We start from the raw sequence: 12,001 nt of genomic DNA on the forward strand, positions 1-12,001 counted from the left end.
TCAAACAAGATGTATAGCTTATTTGCTTCAACCTATACCAGAATGACAGATGCGATTCCTGTATGACGGGCAGCAAATCTGTTGTCGATTTTACCCAATGATAAATACTGACAAGTAAACCTTACGTTTGGGTGAATCGAGTTGCTGACTGAGACACATATGAGAAAGTAGTACTAAATGTGGTCAGTATTTCAGTGAAGTTGTAGGTGCGAAGCTCCAGGGGTTTAGGAGATACAGCTACCAGAACATCACATGGAAGTACAGAATAGTCTTCATACAGTTGGAGGTAAAAGCCCTGTAAGACCTCTTGTAACGACAAAAGGTGAATAACAAATATATGGGTACATATTAGGACTAGGGAGAAGTCATATAGTAAGGGTATACCTGACGGCGGCCATCTTGAAATCCGCCATTTTGAATTAAAGTTAAATTTTTAAAATAGGAATAGGGTCATGTGATACATGATTTAAGGCGCAAATTTAATCAGAAGAACAATGGTGACGTTAATTTTGATTTACGCGCAACTGGTAAAATGTTACAGGGAAATTAAATATTGTTGCGGCATATGTATTAGTCCTTTACTCCACCTTGTAAATTTTGCGTTAATGATAATAATTAAATAAAAAGCAGGTGGATAAATATTAGGTGTATGGTAAGAGTTGTCTTGATGGCGGCCATATTCAAATCCGTCACTTTGAATCAGACAAAAGTTTTAAACAAAACGCATAACATTGACACCTTATTAATAGCAAATTTTACCATAACTCCAACGGTATAACCATTTTTGCTTTATCATTAACCAGCATTTGTTATCGCGTAAACAAGTTGCTAATTTAATGAAAAATGACCAAAGTTGAATTGAGTCATAATTGAACTTGGGTCTTTCTTCCAGAAAAGTCCTCAATTAGTACAATCAATATGTAGTTCAGAAAAGAGTGCATGACTTGCACAAATGCTCTGCTCACAGTGAGCACACCTGAGAAAGGCAATCGAGTTACACTTGACACATTTGTCGTTAACAATTCCGTCAAATCAGTAGTCGTAAGGAGCGATCCATTTAATTTTGTGCTGGTTAATGATAAAGCAAAAATGGTTATACCGTTGGAGTTATGGTAAAATTTGCTATTAATAAGGTGCCACTGTTATGCGTTTTGTTTAAAACTTTTGTTTGATTAAAAATGGCGGATTTAAACATGGCCGCCATCAAGGCAACTCTTACCATACACCTAATATTTATCCACCTGCTTTTTATTTAATTATTATCATTAATACAAAATGTACAAGGTGGGGTAAAGAACTAATACGTACGCTGCAACCATATTTAATTTCCCTGTAACTTTTTACCAATTGCACGTAAATCAAAATTAACGTCACCATTCTTCTGATTAAATTTGCGCCTTAAATCATGTATCACATGACCCTATTCCTATTTTAAAAATTTAACTTTAATTCAAAATGGCGGATTTCAAGATGGCCGCCGTCAGGTATACCCTTACTATATGACTTCCCCCTAGTCCTAATATGTACCCATATATTTGTTATTCACCTTTTGTCGTTACAAGAGGTCTTACAGGGCTTTTACCTCCAACTGTATGAAGACTATTCTGTACTTCCATGTGATGTTCTGGTAGCTGTATCTCCTAAACCCCTGGAGCTTCGCACCTACAACTTCACTGAAATACTGACCACATTTAGTACTACTTTCTCATATGTGTCTCAGTCAGCAACTCGATTCACCCAAAACGTAAGGTTTACTTGTGAGTAGATCCAGTACCACTTAATTTCGGTGACCTTACGGAAATGGTAGTTTAGCGCAGCTATAGAACTATTGTAATATTTTCCTGTAATATTGAAATTTTGGGCCACAGTGGCTCAGTGGTAGATCGTTCAACTCTGGTGCATAAGGTCTTTGGTTCGATCTTATCTCGCGCCAAGTGAACCTTGTAGTGAACAAACACTATGTACTTGGGGTTTTCCGGGTTCTCTCGTTTCCTCTTACTTTCTTCATTCCACCATTTCATTCATTCCTCAACATCACCGTCTCCTTTAGCCTAGCCGGCGGAAACGTCGGCCGTAAAAGTTAAAGATTTAATTTCATTTTTGTATTGAAGCTTTGTATCTTTCATATAACAGCAATTGAAACTGTCAGTACTAGAGTCGGATAAGTAACCATGACAATATGTCAACTTAACGTTGATCAAACGCCTTAAACTACACATCAGACTAGTAAACTATACATCACGCTAGTATTTATATCTTTCAAACACTGACATGATGCTTGTGCCTACAACATATGGGACCTCACTTGATAAGAGGACAACAAACAAACAAACAAACAAATCTTTTAAGATGTAATAATAATATTGCAAGGATCCCCACATCACAACAGATGCACGTGCAAGCTCAACACGTGCTAATGATTACAAACAACCTAGCAGACAACAGGCCAACACAGAAGACATCGAGGAACACCGAAAGCAGACGGACCTCACGGAAGGACCCGAGGAGGACAAATAAAAGGAGGACCACCGAGGGACCCAGCATCAGTCGACCAACTGATCGCCTAACCTTTACCTTCCTATGTCGCTGTGGACTAGAAGCACCTATTCCCTACCCTATGTCGCACTGGACTAGGACTTCCGTCTTAACCTTATAATCCGAGTGTAACCTACAATCTGTCAAAGTGTTCTGGAAACTGCCATGATTTGAAGGGGCACCCGGCAAAACATTTAGTATTCCTTCACTTGGTCATTGAGGAAGAGACATTGAATTAGAGACACTTGTATTTATTATTATATTATATTTTGTAATAAAACTTGGTGAATGGGAAAAGACACCCGGTCTATCATTTGGCTCTACCAAACATTACAATATACATACTTTTATATGAATATTCAACACTGTACTAGCATACATCAATAGCAAAGTGTGGAAATCATGGAGAGGAAAAGGGAGAAGAAGCGTACAAATAAAAAAAACGATGATTTTTTTCTGTATATTCATCTAACTGTAGGCACCTTTCTGAAAGTTCCTTTGATGGCACGGGGAGCAACAACCTCCCAGTGCATTTGAAATGTCACTGATTTCTCTTCTCCCTTTATCCTTCCATTCTCTGTCTCTATCTTTGTTCTAGCTTTCAGTCATAGCATTTTTCCATTCCGCGTTTTCTCTTATCTCTTTACCTTCTGTTTGTGTGTCCCACTTTATACTTACGACTGATGTACTGTATGTAGTATGCTGTAGCCAGGAAGTGGAATAAAACATACGAATATATATATATATATATATATATATATATATATATATATATATATATATATATATATATATATATATATATATATATATATAAATGTGTGAGAACCACAAAGGACTTCCCCAAACCCCTTCACAAAACACTCTTCAACAATCAACGTAATGGAATCCTAAAGGCAATGCTTACACACGCTTTGTCCAACATTTTTTCCTATCTTCACATACTGTATGTGTTGAATCGCTCCCTCACTCTGAACTCTCTTTCTGTAGAGAGATGCACACGCAAAAATAGACCCTCGAGTCTATTTTAAATTATATTCTGATAATTTCTTGCTTTTTGTCTCTCTCTCTCTTTCATTCATTTTATGCAAATATTTTCACTTTTTCCTCTTCCTTTATCTAGCCAAACTAGAACAAAGGTACATTCATTACGATACGCCTCGTTCCGTATTCCTTCATTTACGAAAATAGTGTTTTGTCCAAGTAGCTTTAAGCAGTACTGCTGTTTCTGAATTTACCTGTACCTAGTTCACAGTTTTCAGACATTGCCCAGTGCGATATGTTAAGAAATTTATACATACTTACCGGTGAAGCAGTGAATAAAAATGTTACCATTGACTTCCGTGGAAGCAAGGTGATGGCAGAGACATCTAGCGTTAAAAGAAATAGCTGCTTACATGAAAGCCGTTCCCAGTTTAAATTGGGTTGTATTTGAATTGCGGAATTCATTTGTGGTTTTGAATTCGTTAAAATACGCGCAGGTCTAAAAACGATCTATTACCTGACCAGGACAGCAGTGCGGTTTTGGGAGGATGGCGCTGCTGTTGTGTTTACATCAGTTTCTTGGCAAGTGCGCTGGGACAGGGGGAGCGGAGAGTTTCACTCTGCAGTGTATCGAACGGTTTTTAAAAATTGCGGTTTGGATGTTATACATAGCCTAATCTCACGCCGTTAAGTTATGTGGTTATATGAACCATTCCTGCAATAATGCAGATGTATTGTGAGTAGTGATATATGAATGGAAATTACCAATTTAAGAACAACATAGCACAATTGACAATTCAGTGAGCTTCTACCGTGTATTAAGCAGATTGTATAAAAATTGATTACGTTTTATTCGATTTCATCATAAAACAGGAGCAGTCTGTAAAACGCTGCTCGCTAGTTTGTTCGCAAGTTAATATGGAGGGTGTATTTTTGTTGTAGTTGTTTTTTGCTTGTTACTTAAGATGTTCTGCAAATAACTTCAATAACTTTTGAAACTGTTAGTCTTAACTTGAGCCAGGGGCGGATCCAGGTTGAATATTTGGAGGGGGGCGGTCGTTCGAAGTCAAACAAGGTAAGAGTGTATTGCAAAAAAAAAAAAAAGAAAGAAAGAAAGAAAGAGAAAGAAAGAAAAAAAGTAAAGCAACTTTAGAAAGGGAGATGTAGCTATTGTCTGCAATTTTCAGAACAGGAATGGCCACCTCCGATTTCGAAAGTGGACATTTTATTGAGCAAGAAAGCCAATATAAGTAATTTCTTGCAATTTATTGCTTTATTTGACTTCTGCAACGTAAAACAATATATATATATATATATATATATATATATATATATATATATATATATATATATATATATATATATATATGAGGCCTTCCTATTTCAGATTTTATTTTACATTTATAGTATAATACAAAGGTGAAAATTCTTAGGTTTTATTTTTGAAATAAAAAATATCCTATTCTGGGGGAAAGGGGCAATTTCCCAGATCGCCCTGCCCCTTGGATCTGCCCCTGACTTGAGCATATGCGTCAAGTGGTTTATTACAAACAGGACAAAAAGAACTGTGATAAATTGATTACAAGTAATCCGGTTAGAAATACTGCTGCTTGCATTTTAGTTCCAAAACCGGCCGCCCGCACTCGTTCGTTGGTCAGGTAATACTTTTCGCAAGTACATTTAATAAAACACAAAATGAAATATAAACTACTTTTAACGAGAAATTCGAGCGAACTCAACGAACTCCCATAAGGAATCACCCTGGATCTTCCTACGAAAGACTGGAGATCCTAGAAGTAATTTTTTATTTTTTTTTTTTTTCGGAAGGAGAAGATTTCGTATTTATTTTAATAGGGGTCCAAATATAAATGTTTGCCCTCCCAGAAAATCTTACAAATTACGGCTCTGTCTCCCGACAATGAAAAAAATAATGCATGGATTATTCTGTAAATATTGATTGAACTTGTCTTTTGGTCAGAGCTTGAATATTCATCTTTAGAAATTGATTCAATTAATATTTCTCCCTACAAAATGCATTGGACAAATAGAAAATACGTGCTCCCATCTTTGCTAACTATCGCTCATTTAAAACCTACTTCGGGCTGTGGTGGCTTAGCAGTAGAACATTCACCTCTGGTGCATGGGGTCCTTGGTTCGATCCCAGCTCGTACCAAGTGAACTTTGTGGTGAACAAACACCTGTCCGTGGGTTTTCACGGGGTTCCCCCGTTTCCTCCCACTTTCTTCATTCCATCATTTCATTCATTTCTCATTATCACCGTCTCCTTTAGCCTAAGCGTCATAACCGTGGGACGTAAAAACGTTTCTTTTTTTAAAAAAAAAACGTACTTGAAAGAGAGTAAGTGCATCTCTCAGAACTGTAGAGTAGAATTAGAAAAAAAATCTTGCCCCCATCGGGGTTCGAAAACGAAGCGTCCAGTTGGGAAAACCGATTGTGATTAAATTAAATGAACCCGAGACAATAGCTCTGAATGTAAAGGGACAACCTATAAAACAGAGAAAATGGTGTACCAAAAAAAAAAAAAAAAAAAAAAACAACGAAATAGTAAAATAAACCGTGTAAGAGAGAAGGTGATTTCTCCCATGCTTGCACAGACATGTACGATATTTTATGTGTTGAAGCCAAAGGTTTGACCAAACCAAACGATATGTCATTTTGTTCATGAACTTGTGAAGCTGTTCTCCAATATCCTGTCTTTTGAGAGACAGAAGACCCAGAGTGGCAATGTTCCAGTTTCCTTAAGTACAGCAAGAGTCTCTCACAATATCCTCTTAAAATGTTCTCCAGTCAAGAGATCTTACATCAAAAGGAAAAGAAGAATCTTTTGTATTGGTTTTGCTGTACTTTCTTTTTCTTTATACATACAAAAAAGAAGGAAAAACAGGGGAAAGAAGATGAAAATCACAATGTTTTGCCTTACGTAATCCTTGGCACCATATGAAACGAAATTTCTCTCTTTTTTAAATCTTTTTAATAAATAAATAAATTGCAGTCATATGCCTTGCTACATTAAGAATGATTTAAAATATGGTCCTAATGGAAGCACGAAATTCATTTCATTCATTCCTTTTTTTCGAGAAAGCCAAATAATTCTAACGCTGTCGTAACTTTACTTTCTTTCAGAGCTTCCTCCCTGGCACTTGTTCAAACTGTAATTTTTCTTGCTTGTACCGTGGCTTAGTTTTGCACTCCTAACATTCAGTTTGAGCTGTTTGGATGTGAACTCCTAAATGTTGTATCGGCTAAAACAAAAATGGTTAGTAGTTTTTACCAGCTCCCCTTTCAGGCAGTGATAGGATGGGACAGCAGTAGCACTTAAGAGTCTTCATCCCGGCGAAATTAAAATACCGCTAATTTTACAGTAATTATGTGATATCTTCAAATAGATAAAAGATAATTCAAATATGGAACAAGAGCGCTCTAGACAATATTATTTTGCGTGAGGCAGCGTTATCACAAGTCACCTAGTGGCTTTCCGTTTTCAGCTGTTTAAAAACGCGAAAATAAATGCCGATTTTCAAAATGGCTCAAAATCGAAAGCAGATAAGTGGGTCGTGATAACGGTTTCTTAAAGTCCGGCTTAAACTTTTTGACGTCTGTGGAAAGCCAATAGTGTGCAGGTGCGACGTTGTCGGATTTCCTTTCCTTTCATGGACAAGCATAACGTGAAACATGAACGTGACAAATTAAGATATTGAAAAACAAATTCGTTCTTACAAATGTATTAACGCTATAGTAACATATATCATAAGGACATATCTCTGAAATTGCTTTCTCGTGATCCAGGAACAAAGCTATTAGACAACATCGCCCAATTTCCATTGGATATTGTGAAAAGTAGGACACGCCTTAAACGTCAGCAGGTTGATCAGGACTTTTTTTTTTTTTTTTTTTTTTTTTTTTTACATTCGCTCAGTCGCGTTACTCTTAGTCGGTTACCTAGAGCATTCGAAAACCGACGAGTTATCATCATTGCGAATGATTTCTATAGTAGTTTTGTTTTTTTCTTTATTTCCATAAGTGAAAAAAAAATAGGAAAATTTGGGAGGGAAAGGATAGGGAAGGAAAAGAGACCAAAAAAAAGGGAAAATTTACAAAAACGAAAAACAAACAAAAAACAAACAAAAAAAAACTAAGAACTAAAAACTGATCCGGACTATAGATCGCGACCTTTCTTGATCACCAGGGTCTGAATGTCGCTTCTCAAACTCGGTCTGACCCAGTAGGAATGTCTAGGATTGTACACCACAATAGCTTTTATTGCCCTCTTAATTGCTTTTATGACAGTGTACATTTGATGTCAATATGGCCGTGTCGGCCTTGGAGAGGCCGGCCCCGGGCTTGGGGGAAGTTTCTGGGGGAAGTGGTTTTATTACTTGTGCAATAGAGGTTGTTTGGAAAAGTGGAATGACCTCCTTTCTTGTTGAAACATGCTCCTATACGATTCTTGAATCGAAATTTTAATCAAATTAGAATTAAAACCATGATTTAGATAATTAGAGCATTGGTATACGGCTTTGAATGCGATCCAACACGATTTTTGATTGAGGATACGGCTTTGAACGCTGTTCCTAGCTTTAAACATGATTTAATACGTTTCTTGAATCGAAATTATAATCAAATTAGAATTAAAACTACGATTTAGATAATTAGAGCAACGGTATACGTTATTGAACGCAATCCCTAGCTTCAAACGCGATCCAACACGGTTTTTGATTGAGGATACGGCTTTGAATGCTGTTCCTAGCTTTAAACATGATTTAATACGTTTATTGAATCGAAATTATAATTAAATTAGAATTAAAACTATGATTTAGATAATTAGAACTTCAGTATATGGCTTAAAACGCGGTCCATAGCTCCCACAAGGTTTTTCCCCATTAATTTAATTATGATCTGACTTGTAAAGCTCGTAACTAATTGAACACTCTTATTTGAACTAGAAAATTATGAATAATGAATATGATTACACCCTTTAAGCTCCAATGTTTAGCAACGATTTTTAATGGTGCTTTGTTTTACGGAGTAAAGTATTAAGATGGGCGGGAAAAAGGAAGGATAGGAAGAAATATTTATTTATTTTCATTTATTTTTTCTTGTTGCGAACTGCACTTCTTTCGTTTAGCTTGCTTGGCTCTTAAATGACAGACTTAACTCTGCTATTTTTCAGCGTTGCTCAGTACGAAATTCGCAGATACGCAAGGTTCTGTGTTCTCTCCAAGCGTCATTGTAATACTGAGGGTGAAGATTGAAGTTCAGTTTCTCACACCCTATGCAAACAACCTTGTGATATGATTGGCCAGGAAAAACCAGTTTGCTCCGCCTGCAATGTTTAACCATGGGGGCCAATCACTCCCTCTAGTTTGAACGGGAGAACCAACCCTTTCCCCGCCTCTCTTTCCATCATCAATGTCTTGTGTGAACAAGTTTCTACCCGCTCCCCACCCTTCCCCGCATCTCTTGACCGCATTCTGTGTGATCAGGTTTTTACCCTGCGACAAGTGACACACATTTTTTCCCCACCCCTCACTGCCACTCTTTGGCTGCATCCTGTGTGAACATGCTTATACCTTCTCTCCCCCCAACGGCGATAACTGACACATTTTTCCTCACAAAGGGTGTTTTTCAAACCAGTTCTGGTGGATGGTTTGCGGACAAAAACCTCTTCCCCGCCCATTCAGACAAACAAACAAGTAGGATGTCCTTGTACTCATTGCCAATAACCTGATGAATAAATGGTTGTCCTTCATTTTGATTTTGCAAAACAACACACACACAAAAAAGAACCTGTAGAATGGTTTTGTGTATTCCCACATACAATAATTATGCTGTTCTTTTCGGCAAAATACAAGTTATTGAAACAGTTGTTGAAATGATAGCTATATAGCTTACTGAATAAAGCCGGAATTTTAAAATTTAGGAACATTGTCGGCTGAATCCAACTAACGAATTTTATTGCTTGGTAAACAACTATTTGCTGTGAAAAATACGACAATTTGGCGTCTTTAAGGTATGAATTGAGACATGCTGGCGATGTTTTTCAAACTTTAGGCATTGTGTGAAAATTCCTTGGTATTACCTCTATAGAAAAGAAATATTTGCTTCGATTCGGCAAGAGACCGACAAAGGAATTCTTTTCTGATTCTTTGCAGATCGAGGCAATTCTGTATTACAAGGCAAATTCATTTACTTTATTTTTTTTTCTCCCCCTATTCCATTCCCCTTATGTTAATGAATAAATAAAAAATATATTATATAAATGGAGTACACATTTCCTGTATTAACAATTTTGCTCGTGAAGTTTTCTACCTTGCTTCTGCCTTGCTTCTTTAAAGTGTTTTTTCTGGATTTTTTTTCTGTGTTTGTTCAAAGAAGAAGATATTATATTCAAGTAAGTTTTATATCATTATAATTGATTAGATATATTTGCATAAGTATCGAATGGTGGGACTCCCCTAGAAAATTAACACATATTGTTTTTTCTTATGAAAATAATTAACACAGTGTAGAAACGAACTGAGTTTGCCAATATGTTTTAACTTGTGGGGAGCATATCGAGCCAAAATCGGGGGAGCTGTGCATGAGGGATAGTCCCCCAAACAGGGGAATCGCGGCTGCCTTATAACGCATTCCGTGCTTACCGAAAATCGGGGGAGCTGTGCATGAGGGATAGTCCCCCAAACAGGGGAATCGCGGCTGCCTTATAACGCATTCCGTGCTTACCGAAAATCGGGGGAGCTGTGCATGAGGGATAGTCCCCCAAACAGGGGAATCGCGGCTGACTTATAACCCCTTTCGTGTTTACCGAAAATCGGGAGGGGAGCTGTGCATGAGGGATAGTCCCCCAAACAGGGGAATCGCGGCTGCCTTATAACGCATTCCGTGCTTACCGAAAATCGGGAGGGGAGCCGTGCATGGGTGCATAACCCCCAAACCTTAGGGATCCGCGTGTGACTTATAACGTCTTATGTGTTTATCGAAAACCGAGGGGAAGCATACATGGGTGCATAGCCCCCCAAACCTGAGGGAACCGCGTTTGACTTATATTGCTTTTCGTGTTTGCCAAACAGTGGGGATCCATACATGCGGGGCATAACACCCAACAGGGAAAAGCTAGCTTCCTGAACGGTCACCACGAAGGAACGAAATATTTGTTTTTTTTTTTTTTAAATTGTTTGAATACTATGTTTGAGTTTTGATTCCGTTTCGGTTGCGTTTTTTGGACAAGTTGACCACAGGAAAGAGTGAAGAATGGAACTAGCATTATTATTATAGTTAAGAATATGCGGGGACACAAAAAATATCTTGGCAGTGTTAATCTTTTTAGAGAAAAATGCGTAGTGACATCCGTTAAGAACCGTCAATGAGATACTTTATAGTTTTAGAAATGCATGGTGACGTCCCTTAAGAACCGCCAATGACGGTTGGACTTATAGTTTTAGAAATGCGTAGTGACATCCGTTAAGAACCGTCAATGAGATACTTTATAGTTTTAGAAATGCATGGTGACATCCCTTAAGAACCGCCACTGATGGACTTTACGGCAAAAAATCAAGTGTGCAATTTCTTTGAATCTTTATAACTGAAATTGTGATTAAACTGAATTGCGTACTGTCCAATATTTTTGATGGTAGATTTTATATAAATACATTGTGTCTGAATGATTTGTCATGAATCTGTATTCATATTGGGATGTCTATTCGGAAAATAAGCAATTTACACATAAAGAACACTTTTAGAACAGATACATATTCAATATTTACTACAGATAATGTTCAAAATATATTGTTTAGTGTAAAATAATTAAGTTCAACAGAAAAGATAGACATTTGTTTGCTTGTATCCCTAATATTTAGAAAATCAGTCAGTATTAAGTGTACAGATGTATTCACAAAGTGTTCAGAAGTGAACAAAAAGTGTTTAGATCCGCGAAAAAGTGTTTTAATGTGTTTTCATACTGAAAAATGTACTTATATAAAGAGTTCTCAATTGTAGTGGATGCAATTTTCCAAGATACATGCGAATATTGCAATTTTACGTAAATGTGTAGACTTTTCTTTCCCACAGTTAGACTCCAAAGAAAAGAACTAGGTTCATTGATTCATTTTGGATCATAGCAGTGGACTTCTCCCTTTGAATTCGTGTTAGAATAGCTTGACTATCACGAAACGTAGTGAATACTCAAATGGATCTTTTCCAAGACATGACGAATAAACGAATGTAATTAAGTGAGAGAAATTTAAGGTTCTTTATTTCTGAATAAGTGTTGGGAATATGAACTTGCGTATTTTAAACATGTGTTGCAGTATTCAGAATCTTAATCATATGGTAGTCACATGGTTTTTGTACATACTAACTCTATATTAAGCAAGGTAATGAGTGAGAAAAAATAAATATTGGCTTTGTAAAAATGAAATGAAATACGAAATATTTTGTTAGGGATGCAGAAAGAGAATCCAAT

At 36.9% G+C, this 12,001-nt stretch overlaps 1 protein-coding gene across 2 annotated transcripts in view; it reads right to left on the reverse strand.

Annotated features, from left to right (window-relative positions):
* Positions 1 to 12,001, reverse strand: part of LOC145660698 (limbic system-associated membrane protein-like) — a 1,132,467-nt gene that overhangs the window by 401,546 nt on the left and 718,920 nt on the right. The window lies entirely within an intron of this gene.

Source organism: Thermobia domestica, chromosome 9 (assembly GCF_964235325.1).
Source record: "Thermobia domestica chromosome 9, izTheDome1.hap1.1, whole genome shotgun sequence".
NCBI lineage: Eukaryota > Metazoa > Arthropoda > Insecta > Zygentoma > Lepismatidae > Thermobia > Thermobia domestica.